The sequence below is a fragment of the Myotis yumanensis genome, unplaced genomic scaffold (genome assembly GCF_028538775.1).
Source record: "Myotis yumanensis isolate MYYU_CA2020_CCGP unplaced genomic scaffold, mMyoYum1.0.hap1 SCAF_3, whole genome shotgun sequence".
Taxonomy (NCBI): Eukaryota; Metazoa; Chordata; class Mammalia; order Chiroptera; family Vespertilionidae; genus Myotis; species Myotis yumanensis.
Window position 1 is genome coordinate 81,332,402 of NW_027223754.1, and position 16,450 is coordinate 81,348,851.

General features: G+C 42.0%; 1 protein-coding gene across 4 annotated transcripts in view; it reads right to left on the reverse strand.

Annotated features, from left to right (window-relative positions):
* Window positions 1-16,450, reverse strand: part of ELF1 (E74 like ETS transcription factor 1) — a 128,630-nt gene that overhangs the window by 36,347 nt on the left and 75,833 nt on the right. The window lies entirely within an intron of this gene.

The window sequence follows — 16,450 nt, forward strand, 5'->3', positions numbered from 1 at the left end:
GATTATTACAACATTTTTGTCCCTTCTCCATATAGTTCCCCTCCCCAAACTGTAACCAATTTCCAAAATACGTTTTAAATGATTTCAGGAATTGATGTATTACATAAAACAAGCCAGGATTGTGCAACAGATCTCCAAGATTCAGCGTAAAGTTTTTATGAGAATTCACCTCACACCTGTCAGAATAGCAACCATTAATAAATCAACAAACAAGTGTTGATGACGATGTGAAGACAAGGGAACCCTCATGCACTGTTGGTGGGAATGCAAACTGGTGCAGCCACTGCAGAACGCAGAATGGAGTTACCTCAAAAAGTTAAAAATAAAACTGCCACATGACCCAGCAATTTCACTTCTGGGAATACATCCGAAGAAACCTAAAACACATATTCAAAAGAATATATACATCCCAATGTTCACTGCAACATCTACACTAATAAAAGACAAAGATGCTAATTGGCCGTACCTTTGCTACACCCAAGCCATGCCCACCAGCCAATTAGAGCGACTATATGCAAATTAACCCAACCAAGATGGCGGCCGGCAGCCACAGAGCTGGAGCAAGCTGGAGGCTTGGTTGCCCCGGCGATGGAGGAAGCCAAGCCTCCCGCGTGCCCTGGCCGGCTGTGGACGCCACAAAAAGCAACAAAATTTCAATTATAGAAGTTAAGTAAATCCCAGATACCTGCTTCCAGCCAGCCTCCACTGGGAGCTTGGTTGGGTGGAGACTGTGACCAACCTGCAAACAGCCATCAGCCCCTCACCCAGGATGGCCACACCCTCATGGGGTGAGGGTTCCCGCTGGGGGGCTTGGCCAGCCTGCAAACAGCCATCAGCCCCTCACCCAGACTGGCCAGGGACCCCAGCAGGACCCTCCACCCTGAAGGGGGTGTGGCCAGCCTGAAAACGGCCCTCAGCCCCTCATCCAGTCTGGCCAGGCACCTCAGCAGGACCCCCACCCTGATCCAGGACACCCTTCAGGGAAAACCAGCCAGCCCCCACCCATGCACCAGGCCTCTATCCTATATAATAAAAGGGTAATATGCAAATTGACCCTAACAGCAGAGCGACTGGGAATCACTGGTCACTATGACACACACTGACCACCAGGGGGCAGACACCCAATGCAGGAGCTGTCCCCTGATGGTCAGTGCGCTCCCACAGGGGGAGCTCTGCTCAGCCACAAGCCAGGCTGATGGCTGCCAGCACAGTGGTGGTGGCAGGAGCCTCTCCCACTACTCAGCGGCACAAAGGATGTCTGACTGCAGCATTTTCTATTACTAGTGCATTTTCATTGTCAGCAAAATACCAAATATTAATTGCTATCATTCCAAAATTTTAAAAAATACTTTAATGCAGTACCTCAAATAACATATCAAATCCTTACACAGTTCTTCATCATCTCTTAATAAAAATATAAATGGACAAAACAAGTACTGTCAAGAGAATGAGGGAATAAACAGCTAATAAGACAAATTATCCACTAATATACTCTAAAAGAATGTTATTAAATTAGAATTAGAACCCATATAACTTTAGTAAATAAGTATTTTGAACAATACCCTGAAATCCCTTGTAACCCTACCCTAGGATTCTATTACAGAATTCTATCATAGTAGTTCTTCTACTTAGCAGTAAATGAGATAATATTCTACAAAAGAAAATAGAAAGAAGACTTCTGGTCAAGATGGCAGAAAATGTAGTACTTGCAGCTTCCAACAACCACATCAAAATTAACTACAGAACAGTCATCATTCAGTACTTCCTGAAATCTAGCTGAACAGAAGTCCTACAACTAAAGATATAAAGAAGCAACATCATACTGGTAGGAGGGGCAGAGATGCACAATTGGCTGGTCTCAAACCCATGCGTCTGGTTAAAAATTGGGAGGGATATCTTGGCTGCAGAGGTCACCCCTGAGGAGCAAGGAGTCTCAGCCCCACATCAGGCATCCCAGTCCAGGCATCCCACTCCAGGGATCCAGTACCAGGAAGAGGAGTCACCATAACTTCTGGCCGAAAAAACCAGCAAAGAATGTGACAGAGTGAGACAGAGGGGTGCTGGAGTCCCAGGCATTCCTCTTAAAGGGTCCATGCACAGACTTACTTGGACTCCCTCCCTCATGATGAGCTCCAGCCCTGGGGCAGCAGCTTGAAAGGCACCAGAGACGTATGGGGAGGAACCCAATTGTCGGGCATCAGGGCTAAAGCCAGGGAGACAAAAGTGCTGGCAGAGGCTGCTGTTCCTTTTCTGAGCCCTCCCACACAGATCTGGCAGCCGTGCCATATCTGAGTCTTCATCAACTTGGCTCACACTGTTCGCTCGGCCCAGGTGATTCCCTGAGACCCCACCACTTGCAACTTGTGGGCCCACCCAAGCTGTTTCCAGTGGCTTTTCCATACCAATGGCCTGTTTGGGCTCATGCTTCAGACTATCCTAAAATCACTCAAACAAGCAGCATCTGGCTTCAGCACACCCCACACATCGTAAGTCAGGGATGGGGAACCTTTTTTCTGCCAAGGTCATTTTGGATATTTATAACATCATTCGCAGGCAATACAAAATTATCAACTTAAAAATTAGCCTGCTATATTTGGTCAAATGTTTAATTAACTCACCCCTAATGGCTTGGCAGGGCCAGAACAAATGATTACCTGGGCCTTATACAGCCCACGGGCTGGACATTCCCCACCCCTGTAAGTGGTCCCAGGCCCAGCACTAGCAGAAGCTAGTCTTGGTTCACAGCTTGGCCTTGCCTGGGCATCTCCAAGTCCAGCACAAGTAGCAGCCATCTGCAGATCACTTTGTAGCTCATGCTGGGTGGCCCCAGGCAGAACACAGGTGGCAACTGATCTTGGCTTGCACCTCTTGGGAGGTCCCAGTGCCAGTACACCTGGTAGACAGCTTTAGACCATGTCAAAGCACCACCCAATAAATAAAAAACTCTATATGGAGGTTAGTTTCTCTCTGATTTTTCGTTGTTGTTAATCCTCACCTGAGGATATTTTCCCATTGATCATTAGAAAGAGGAAGAGAAAGGAAAAGACAGAAACATTGGATGTGAGAGAAACACATCGACAAGTTGCCTCCTGCATGCATCCTGACCAGGGCCCAGGCTAGGGGAGGAGCCTGTAACCAAGGTATGTGGCCTTGACCAAAACAGAACCCAGGACCCTTTGATCTGCAGGCCCACATTCTATCCACTGAGCCAAACCAGCTAGGGTTCTCTGGTTTAAAACACACACACACACACACACACACACACACACACACAAACAACCAGTTTCAATCCACAATAGAGAGTAGATAGAAAATAAATGCATCAATGTGACTACCAACCAGATTTAATAAATGTGATCACTGTCATTTAATGGTTTTTACTTATTTATAATTTCAGTAACCATTTTTTAAAAATTATTTTGAGGTAGATTTCACTAAACATATACTCCATGAATATTTGTTTATGGTCTTGGAACTATAGTGATATGGTCACATTCTCATGCAATAAGTGAAAAATGTGGACAAATAGCTCCCAGAAAAATATATACTGTAGTCAAGAGACTTATGGGATAGAACATCACGTATCATCATTCAAAGGTCTTCTGATATGATAAGGGCCATAACTGAGCACATATATATCCCACATCATTTTACTAAGAGGAAGAAGAAAAATCTTTAAGAGGACTCAACCAATAAATGTATGATAAATGATGTTAAATGTTTTGAGAGATATTAAGGGGGAGAAGGCACTCCCTTTCTTGAAGTAGTTGAGCACTTATCTAGGGAAATTAGTTATATATATATTTTTTTTTTAATTTTTTTTTAACATGGAAAAATGTGTGACATTGATGATAAGTAATACATGAACAAAAGGATAAGGTTAATTCCTAAAAGGATGATTTTAGAATAAAGTCCTGGGACAAATAGGTTTTGTCCTAAGATCTTGAAAGATGGATTAGAACTTAAAAAGGTAACAGGTATGAATGTGGAAGATCAAACAATGGGGAAACAGTAAAATATTTGGGAAAATTATACTGTAGGCTGGCAAAGTTAATGTAGTACAAAGAAGGAAAGAGCAGCCCTGGCAGGGTTGCTCAGTTTGTTGGAGTGGCATCCCATACACCAAAAAGATTGTGGTCAGGGCACATACCTAGGTTTCATGTTCGAAACCCAGTTGGGGTACATATGAGAGGCAACCAATCAATGTTTCTCTCCCACAATGATCTCGCTCTCTCTCGCTCTCTCTCTCTCTCTCTTCCTCTCTAAAATCAATAAACATGTCATCAGGTGAGGATTTAAAAAATAGAGTGTGACATAGTCACACTATGAAAAGCTTCTAAGCATAAGTTAAGGTGTCTAGATTGATTATATAGCCAAGAGAAATCCATCAAAAGTTTTGGTACATTCGACTGTTCTAGAACACTTCTTCATCTTCTATATAAACTGAATGTTCCTTCAAGATCCAGTTCAAATTTAACTTCCCTAAGTTGCAAAGCAATCAAAGGCTCCATTCTCTGTATCCACAGCACTCTGGTCTTACCTGTGTCACAATGAGTTCTGATTCCCAAACAGTACATGAGAATTACTATGAAGCTTGTTAAAAAACACACACAAAAAAAATAAAAAAACAAGGCACTGTTTACCGTTTAGACCCTCTGCAGTCTGAACAAGCCAATTTACATCTTAAGAAGGAATGTCGTAAGACCACCTTCTTATAATGTGATGAAATTCTATAAAAATATTTGTTTTTACTTTCCCAAGCATATCATTAAGCTTCTCACAAGTGAGCTAAGTCTGCTAAGCAAAAATAACTGATTTGCTAAGATATACTTTTAGAACCAATAAGAGAAAAAAACATGATATATCAAAATTATAAATGATATATCAAGTGATATATCAAAATTGTAAAAAGCATTAAACAATCAACTGATTTTCATTAAATTAAATTCTGGAATATTTGAGCATATAGTCAAGTTTCCTTCTCTCTAGAAACTTGTCCTCTCAGCCTTCAGCTTTCTTATTTTCATACAATCACCAGGCAAACCTTCAATAAGGTCAAACTGAGGTGCCTTTAAGTAAAAGTTTACTACAATTCAATTCTGACGGTGTTGCTTTCCACAAAAGTACCTCCCTCCTTCTCAGCTACAAATATTCCATTGAGAATAGATAGCAAAAACAGATTTTTAAGTGTCTTGTGAGTACCAACAATGTTGACATTTCCTTTTCCAACACCCACCCCAATCCCTGCCCAAAGGAGTTTTTCCAAGGAATTTTGAGAAGAGTATGAAATGATTTAAAAGAAAATGATCAAGGTGGTGGCAACCAGACACTAATGATGTCAGTTTCTTTAAACAACTACAGTTACAACCACAGACCATAACTGGAAACAGGAAAATATTCTAATCTGGGGCCTTCAAACAGTGATTTTATAAAGAACCAATCAATAAAGCTAATAAAGAACTATAAAAAGAATAAATTATCTTAAAAGACAGAAATAATTTTAAACTTTGAAGAGTTAAAATCCCAACAGAGTCTTTATGTAACTTAAAAAGCTAATTCTAAAATTTATTCAAAACTCTACCCCCCAATGTTTTTGGTGGGTGATATCTTATTAGATGTCAAATCTATAAAGTGATACTTATGAAAGCAATGAAATAGTGGCACAATAAAAAAGTTAAATGAAGTAGAATACCTCAACAAGTTCAAAACTGAAGTCTCTACATATGATAATCTACACTAATAAAAGAGAAACATGGTAATTAGCGTACGACCGCTACCCTTTTCATTGGCTAATCAGTGAGTATATGCAAATTAACTGTCAGCCAAGATGGAGGCCGGCAGCCAGGCAGCTGAGAACAGGATGCTTGGTTGCCCCAGCGATAGAGGAAACCAAGGTTCCCGCCTGCAGCTGCGGGGCTCTGAGCTCCTGAAGCAACAGCTCCAAAAGATACAATGTTTCAATTATAGAAGCTAAAAGATGGCGGTTAATCTGCATACTCAGGCTTCAAGCGGTAGAGCGAAGCCAAACAGCCCTGAAGCCGCAGAGCAGAGAGGCCTCACTGCCCGGGGATCAGCGGAGCCGAGAGGCCTCCGGGCCCGGGGATAAGTGGAGCCGAGAGGTCTCCCGGCCCTGGGATCAGCGGAGCCGAGAGGCCTCCCGGGTGCCTGGATCAGCAGAGCCTGATGGAAGCCCTGTGTGTTTATGCACCCTGGGGGTGCAGAGGTCCTGTCCTAGGCAGATACCTATGGCGAAATTTTCGACTCTGAGAAGCAGCCTGGGGGCTGGAAGGCGGCTCCTCTGACCTCAGTGCTGGAGAAGACCATTAAGCAGAAAACTAAAGAAACCGATTTTACATCATTTCCCAGGTGGAGAACAGTTGGCATGTAAGCCCCTGACCAGTGCCCAGCCTCTCCTCTGTCAGTCTATCTCACTCTTAGGTACCATGTTCTTTGTTCTGTCTTAACTGCAACTCATTTTTAAACTAGATTGCTTTTAAAAGAAGACTAAATAAAGTTTCCCTTAAGTTATTTAGGTGGTGCTGGGGCTGCTGGGGCTGCTGGGGCTGCTGGGGGCCTGATAGAAGACACAAACACGCAACAGGGGGCCTGTACCCAGCAGCCCCAAGGCCCGCCACCTTGGTGCTGGGGCTGCTGGGGGTATCAGAGACACAAACCCACAGGCCCGGCACCCAGCAGACCCAAGGCCTTCGTGGCAGCACTAAGGAGCAGCAAGCCAAGCGGTAGGAAGCAGCAAGCAGGTGGGCAGTAACAAGGGAGGGGTCTCGGACTGCAAGAAGGCACATGCTGGGCTAAGGGAGCCCCCACCCATCCCCAGTGCACGTATTTCGTGCACCAGGCCTCTAGTCCTATATAATAAAAGCCTAATATGCAAATTGTCCCCTCGACTGGGAGTTCCAATGGGTGGGGGTTGGGCCGGCTGGTGGCCCTTCCCCCTGGCTGGCCCCACACCCTACCCCCCCCCCCACACACACACACCGATCAAGAGCGGGGCTGGCCGGCCAACTGCCCGCATCCCCTCCCCCTGGCCAGCCCAGCCCCAATCAGGGCCAATCGGGTCTGGTTGGCAGGACCCCACCCATGCACAAATTTGTACACTGGGCCTCTAGTTTAGTATATAACAAAGGTGGCAGCCTAAGTATGAAAATCACAAAACATTCAATAAATGGTGAAGGGCCAACATCTCCATTTGTGGGAGAGTCCTCAGATCCCTGTATCTTCTCTGTATATATAAAAGCCTAATATACAAAGTGTCCCCTTGGGAGTTTGACCAGGAGACCATGAGTTTGATTACTTGCTATGATATGCACTGACCACCAGGGGACAGCATGGAATGAAGGAAGGCCCCAGCCAGCAGCTGGCAGCCAGGGAAGGGAGGCCCCGTCAGTAGCCAGCAGCCAGGGAAGGGAGGCCCCAGCCAGAAGGCCCCAATCAGTCCTGATTGCCGGCCAGGCCTAGGGACCCTTACCCATGCACGAATTTTGTGCACCGGGCCTCTAGAATCCTATAGAAGTAGATTTCATCTGAACTGAGAAATAAAACACAAAAGATGGAGATAGAAAATGGCGGAGGTATAAACGGACGTGTCCTGTGCCTTGTCCTGGAGCAGATAAGGGTGAGCAGCTGAAACGGGTAACATACAGCCCGAATAGGCAGAGGATATTCAGCTGAGAGACAGTCTGCAGCTGGGAAAGACAGAGAACTCCTGGGAAAAAAAGGATGGTTGGAGACTGCGGCTGAAATCTCTCCCAGTGCACCGGCTAAGCCACAGAGACCTCGCCATGTTGACTGGCTGTTACCGGCATCCAGAGATCAGCTACTAACCTGGAAACAAGGGATCTCAAGCAGCGCGACTGCGTGATCTCAGACGAGCGCTGCTTCTTCTCATGGAAAGCAGAGAGAGAACTACATAACCAAACACCTGGAGAAGAGAGATCACGGTGAAACAAAAAACCAACCCGCATATGAAAGAAAAACAGGCATCATCAGAAAAGGAAGTAAATGAAATGGAGGCAATGGAGGCAAGCAACCTGTCAGAGAAAGAATTCAGAGAAATGGCCATAAGGTGGATGAAAAGAATGGAAGACAAATTCAACAATATGTGTAGGAACTAAGAGGAAATGAAGAAAAACCAAGAAGAAATGAAAAATGACATCACTGCTATAAAGAACTCAATAGAAAGCATCAACAGTAGACTAGAAGAAGCAGAGGACTGCATCAGCGAGCTAGAAGACAAGGTAGGAAAAAATACCCAAACAGAACAGCTTCTAGAAAAAAAAAAAATTAAAAAGCAGGAGGAGAGCCTAAGAGAACTCTGGGACAACATGAAACGAAACAACATCCGAATAATAGGGGTGCCAGAAGGAGAGGAAACTGAGCAAGGAATAGAAAACCTGTTTGAAAAAATAATAACAGAAAATTTCCCTGGTATAGGGAAGAAAAAACTCACACAAATCCAAGAAGCTCACAGAGTCCCAAACAAAATGAACCCAAAAAGACCGACGCCAAGGCACATAATAATTAAATTGGCAAACACCAACGACAAAGCAAGAATCTTAAAAGCAGCCAAAGAGAGACAGAAAGTTACCTACAAAGGATTCCCCAACAGACTAGCGACTGATTTCTCAACAGAAACACATCAGGCAAGAAAGGAATGGAATGAAATATACAAAGTCATGCAAAGGAAGGGTCTGAATCCAAGAATACTGTACCCAGCAAAGCTATCAATCAAAATTGAGGGTCAAATCAGGAGCTTCACAGACAAAAATGGTCTACGGGAGTTTATTACAACCAAACCAGCAATGCAAGAAATGCTAAAGGGTCTGCTGTAAAAAGAAAAAATAGGAAACAAAGAAGGAACGCAGTAACTTTAAATGTAAATGGATTAAATGCCCCAGTCAAAAGGCATAGGGTAAATGAGTGGATAAGAAAACATGACCCATATATCTGCTGTATACAGGAAACTCACCTCAGAAAAAAAGACGCACACAGACTGATGGTGAAGGGATGGCCAATGGAAGTGAAAAAAAAGCCGGAGTAGCAATACTTATATCTGACAAATTAGATCTCAAAGTGAAGGACATAAAAAGAGATAAAGAAGGCCACTTCATAATACTAAAGGGAGCAGTCCAACAAGAAGAAATAACTCTGGTAAATATATATGCACCCAATATAGGAGCACCCAAATACGTAAGAAATCTTCTGGAGGAGATCAAGGGAGAGATTGACAGCAATACAATCATAGTAGGGGACCTTAACACCCCATTATCACCACTGGACAAATCCTCTAAACAAAAACTCAGCAAAGAAACATCAATCCTAAATGACTCACTAAATCAGATGGAATTAATTGACATCTTCAGAACATTTCACCCCAAAGCCACAGAATATACATTCTCCTCAAGTGCACATTTGTCATCTTCAAAGATAGACCATATATTGGGTCACAGACAAAGTCTCTTCAAATTCAAGAAAATTTAAATCATATCAAGCATCTTCTCAGACTACAAAGGCATAAAACTGGAAATCAACTACAACAAAAACAATCCAAAAAAAATCAAACACATGGAGACTAAATAGCATGCTATTAAACAACGACTGGGTTACCAGAGAGATCAAAGAAGAAATAAAAAAATCATGGCAACAAACGACAATGAAAACACAACAATCCAAAACCTATGGGACACAGCGAAAGCAGTCTTTAGAGGGAAGTTCATAGCTCTACAAGCCTACTGCAAGAAACAAGAAACAATGAGAATAAATGACCTAACTCTACAACTCGAAGAGTTAGAAAGAGAGCAACAAAAAAAAAGCCCAGTGTAAGCAGAAGGAAGGAAATAACAAAGATCAGAGCAGAGATAAATGACATAGAAACCAAAAAAACAATACAAAAGATCAATAAAACCAAGAGCTGGTTCTTTGAAAGGATAAACAAGATTGATACACCTCTAGCCAGGCTCACCAAGAAACAAAGAGAGAGGACCCAAATAAACAAAATCAGAAATGAAAGAGGAGAAATAACAACAGACCCCATAGAAATACAAAGGATTGTTAGAAAATACTATGAACAACTCTACTCCAACACACTAGACAACCTGGAGGAAATGGACATATTCCTAGAAAAATACAACCTTCCAAAACTCAATCAAGAAGATACTAAAAATCTCAATAGGCCAATAACTATGGAGGAAATCGAAGCAGTAATCAAAAAGCTTCAGCAAACAAAAGCCCGGAGCCAGGCGGCTTCACAGGGGAGTTTTACCAAACATTCAAGGAAGACCTAAAACCTATCCTCCTCAGACTATGTCAAAAGATTCAAGAGGAACACTTCCCAGCTCATTCTATGAAGCCAGCATCACCCTAATACCAAAACCAGATAAAGACAATACAATGAAAGAGAATTATAGGCCAATATCCCTCATGAACATAGATGCCAAAATCCTCAACAAAATCCTAGCAAATCGGATCCAACAGTACATCAAAAAGATCATACACCATGACCAAGTAGGATTTATCCCGGGAATGCAAGGATGGTACAATATCCGCAAATCAATAAATGTGATACATCACATAAACAAATTGAGAGAAAAAAACCACATAGTCATATCAATTGATGCAGAAAAAGCATTTGACAAAATCCAACACCCTTTCTTGATAAAAACTCTCAGCAAGATAGGAATTGAGGGATCATACCTCAACATAATAAAAGCTATATATGACAGGCCCACAGCCAACATCATACTCAATGGGCAAAAACTAAAAAAAAAGTTCTCCTAAGAACAGGAACAAGACAGGACTGCCCCCTCTCACCCCTCCTGTTCAACATAGTACTGGAAGTACTAGCCATTGCAATCAGTCAAGAAGAAGAAATAAAAGGCATCCAAATTGGAAAAGAAGAAGTAAAACTGTCCTTATTTGCAGATGACATGATACTGTACATAGAGAACCCTAAAGACTCCATTAAAAAATTATTAGACTTAATAAATGAATTCAGCAATGTAGCAGGATAAAAATTAATGCTAAGAAATTCATGGCATTTCTTTACACCAATAGTGAACTTACAGAAAGTGAAACTAAAAAATCAATCCCATTTACCATTGCACCAAAAAAATTAAAATACCTAGGAATAAACTTAACTAAGGAGGTAAAAAACTACAGGACACTGAAAAAAGAGATAGAGGAAGACATAAACAGATGGAAGAACATACCGTGTTCATGGATTGGTATAATCAACATCATCAAAATGTTCATACTACCCAAAGCAATCTATAGATTCAATGCAATCCCCATTAAATTACCAATGGCATATTTCACAAATCTAGAACGAACGTTCCCAAAATTCATCTGGAATAAAAAAAGACCCCGGATAGCTGCAGCAATCCTGAGAAAGAAGAACAAAGTAGGTGGGATCTCAATACCAGATATCAAGCTATATTACAAAGCCACTGTTCTTAAAACAGCTTGGTACTGGCACAAGAACAGACATATAGATCAATGGAATAGAATAGAGACCCCAGAAATCGACCCAAACCACTATGCCCAATTAATATTCAACAAAGGAGGCAAGAGCATACCATGGAGTCAAGGCAGTCTCTTCAATAAATGGTGTTGGGAAAATTGGACAGATACATGCAAAAAGATGAAACTAGACCACCAACTCACACCATACACAAAAATAAACTCAAAATGGATAAAAGACTTAAATGTAAGACGAGAAACCATAAAAATACTAGAGGAATCCACAGGCAGCGAAATTGCAAACATATGCCGAAGGAATGTCTTCTCTGATAATAATACTCCTAGGGCAATGGAAACTAAAGAGAAAATAAACAAATGGGACTACATCAAAATAAAAAGCTTTTGCACAGCAAAGGAAACCATCAACAAAATAACAAGAAGACCCACTATATGGGAGAACATATTTGCCAATGATACCACCGATAAGGGTTTAATCTCCAACATTTACAGGGATCTCATGAAACTTAACAAAAGGAAGATAAACAGTCCAATCAAAAAATAGGCAATGGACCTAGATAGACACTTTTCAAAAGAGGACATACAGAAGGCCGAAAGACATATGAAAACATGCTCAAAGTCACTAATCATCTGAGAGATGCAAATCAAAACGACAATGCGTTATCATCTCACACCTGTCAGAATGGCTATCATCAACAAATCAACAAACAACACGTGTTGGAGAGGATGTGGAGAAAAAGGAACCCTTCTGCACTGCTGGTGGGAATGCAGACTGGTGCAGCCATTGTGGAGAACAATATAGAGCTACCTCAAAAAACTAAAAATGGAACTCCCATTTGACCCAGTGATCCCACTACTAGGAATATGTCCCAAGAAACCAGAAATGCCAATCAGAAAGGATATATGCACCCCTATGTTCATAGCAGCACAATTCACCATAGCTAAGATTTGGAAACAGCCTAAGTGCCCATCAGCAGAGGAGTGGATTAGAAAACTGTGGTACATCTACACAATGGAATACTATGCTGCAGTAAAAAAAAAAAAAAAAGGAACTCTTGCCTTTTGCAACAGCATGGATGGAACTGGAGAGCATTATGCTAAGTGAAATAAGCCAGTCAGAGAAAGATAAATACCACATGATCTCACTCATTTGTGGATTATAGAGAACAACATAGACTGATGAAAAGGGACAGATCCAAAGACTGAGAAACAGTGATCAGGCTATCAATCCCCATAAGGAAAGTAGGGGAGGGCGGGGGTAAGGGGAAGAGATCAACCGAAGGACTTGTATACATGTATATAAGCCAAACCAATGGACATGGACAACAGGGGGATGGGAGCATGAGTGTGCGGGGGGGGATGGGGGGGGGAGGGGAGCAGTTGGGGGTTAAAGGGGGGATGAGGACACATTTGTAATACCTTAACTAATAAAAAATAAAAAAATAAAACACAAAAGATATACTAGAAGAAAATATTAAGAGACTAATAATTTTAAGGGTGAGGAAAGCTTAGTAGACATCAAAAATGATAAATTTTATACCATAAATATTTAAAATTTCTACAGGGCAAAAGGTATGTTAAAAGATGGTAGGGACAAAATATCAGCCTCATGTCACAAAAAGAGTTGATCATTGCCTGTACAATGAATTAGTTAGAAGACAATGAATACTGATATAATAGCCATAATATATAAAAAATTACTGGGCAAAAGGATATTAGTAAGTAATTTTAAGGAAATTCAAATGAAAAGTACTTATAATTAACAATTCAACAACCTCACTGCTAGCAGTCAAGGAAATGCAAATTAAAATAGTAAACTGTAATTATCACCAAAAAAGACTGACCAAAAAGAAAATTTCTGATAGCGATGGTTTAGGAAATATACTATTGGTTGTAGTAGAAACTGATATAGCCTTTTGAAAGAATGATTTGATAATATGTTTATGCTTTTAGTAAACTTAGTAAATCTACTTTCAGAAATCCTTTAGAAATAATCATATAGTGTTGCAACACTTTACACTATTAACAACTTTATACTGCACCAACTTTATACTATTACTAGAGTCCCAGTGCATGAAATTTGTGCACGATGCAGTCCCTAGGCCTGGCCGGTGATTAAAGGGCGGGTTCCAGCTGACCTCTGGGCCCTGGGCAGCACGTGGGCCCCACGCACCTCCCTCCGCCTGAGTTACGGCACCATAGCACCTAAGTCCTCACATGGAGATGTGAGCACAGCCGGAAGCCGTGGGGTGGGGTGCAGTGTGGACCTCTGGGTTGCCCAGCAGTGCCGCACAGAAGCCAGGCGGGCAGCACACTCTCTCCTGGCTGGCCCCACAGACCGGCTCCTACATGAACCCCTGCGGTCCCAATGGCTGTGGCCTGGCTCACCTGGAAGAGGCCACATGGGTGTGGGGCGGGCTCCTCGCGGGCACCCGGCACCTGAGCGTGGGGGCTTCCCTGGCACCCAAGCCCTGGCATACCGGGGTAGGGTAGCAGGGGGAGTGAGAGCAAGCTTGGCAGACACCCTGCATTCCCACCCCACCTCCATCCCCATCACCCCACCCCCGGTAGCCACCCACCCCCAGTTCCCTGTCCCAGCCTGGGGCCCAGCCCCAATCGGGCAATCAGGGCCTGCCGGCCGCTGGTTGCCATCTGCAGGGCGATCAGTTGGGGCTGGGTCCCCCGCCCAGTTCCCTCAGTGCCTGGGAGCCGGGCAGCGGCTCTGCCTCCACCCACCCACCCACCCCCCCCCCCCCGCCTCCCGCCACTGCTGGTTGCTGTCTGCAGGGCAATTGGGCCCCTGCTCGCACCTGCCTTGGCCTGGAGCCACCCACTCACCTGCTCCACCATCCCACCGCAGTCCCACTCTCATAGGGGCCCATCAGGGCAAGCAGCACCTCCAATGCCCAATGCCTCCCACTGCCAGTGCCACATCGCTGATGCCCTCCATGTTCCGCGCCACCCCCTGTTGGTCAGTGCATATCATAGCAAGTGGTTGAACTCCCGGTTGAGGGGACAAGTTGCATGTTAGGCTTTTATTATATAGGAAGTATATAATTATACACACACACAGAAAGTTGCAATAAAAAAATGATAGTACTGGGTAAATATTAGCTATGTGCCAAACATGGTTCTAAGAGCTTTACATACATCAATTCACTTCATGCTCATAAGAACCCTATAATATTAGGTCTGTTATTATCATCTTCATTTTGTAGATAAGGAAACCAAGGACCAGAGAGGTTAAGGAACTTGCTTAAGGTCACAGAGGTGGCATGAGGATTCAAACCCAGGTGTTCTGACTGCAAAATCTGAGATTTGAACAGCAGTCAAACTAGGATGTCTATTTTAATATTGTTTACAATAGCAAAATACTGTTAATAGCCAATTGTACATGATCAGAGACTGGTAAAGTAAAAAATGATCCATCTGTCATTTGAAAAATAAATGATATATTAAGTACAAACAAACAAGTCACAAAAATGGCTTCACATACTTTCATTTGTATCTTAAAAGCAACTTCTGGGTGTAGGTTTGTATATACACATAGTATTCTTTCATTTAGGCCTTTGTCTAAAAAAATTAAACATCTAATAGTCAATACTAATATCTTTGGGGGCAGAATAGAATTAAGAAATGAGGAGGAAAAGAGACTTGCACTATTTTACATATTTTCATATTAGGTGACTTTGTTTTATAATTGGCATTGTATTACTTATTTAATTAAAAACAAATTTAACAAGTGAACAAACAAGCTAGTAGAAGCAGTTAGATAGAATGCTAATAAGACTGACACTGCTGGATCTACCCCCATGTGAATCAATTAAGTTTACTGTGCCATAGATTGAAGAACTCTAAATCTGACCAATTGTTCCAAACATTGTACATTGATTATAATATAGTAAGCTTGGCATATATCACTGCAAGAGTGTTCAACATCCTTAGTGAGAGTCAAACTGCTAGGGTTCAAATGCAGCTCCACTATTTACTAGCTGTATGGCTTTAGGCAAGTCACTGAACCTCTCTCCATCTGAATTCCTCATTATAATAAACAGATAATAACATTTGCCGTATATGGCTAAAATATTTGTCAAGTCCTTGTAATAATACCTGCACAAAACTAATATATATTCCTTTTGTTAGATAAAAATAAATAACTTTAGACATGTGCATTCCGATGTTAAGAGCACCATTTCCCTACCCAAAGACGTTAGTAACCTCTCCAAGATAAACTAAAATGTACCATACATAATAAGAGGAAATATTATTTTACAAAACTTTTTTAAGGCTATATAGATACATGTATGAATACTGTACCATAATATAAAATATATTTCTCATAGTCAAAAGTGTGTCAAAGCTACTGCACTGGAGCACACCAGTGAGTGGCTAAAAGCTTTATCATCTGCAACCACATCCCGAGAACAAACCTTACCACATCAAGCCTGGGATCTTTCATCTGAAAGGGCTGCACAGTAAACACTATTTTCAAACCTTAACATACACAAAATGTCCTGCTTTAAAGCAGATTCAAAACACTTTCTCTTCCTAAAATATCTTTTCTATTATCTCTAGATTAAATACAGATAACTATTAATATTTTAAAACATATTTTTATTGATTTCAGAGAGAAAGGGAGAGGGAGAGAAATAGAAACATCAAGGATGAGAGAGAATCATTGATTGGTTGTCTTCTGCATGCCCCCTACTGGGGATTGAGCCCACAACCTGGGCATGTGCCCTTGACCAGAATCGAACCTGGGACCCTTTAGTGCACAGGTTGACATGCTATCCACTGAGCCAAACCGGCTAGGGCAACTATTAATATATTTTTAATTGGGACCAATCAATCCTCTCCCTCAAACTTTTTGCCTCCCTACCTAAACTCATCTTGGTTTTAAGGTACCTTAATCCAAATTCCAATCTTTTGTAGGTTTATTTATAATTTTTTAAATTCT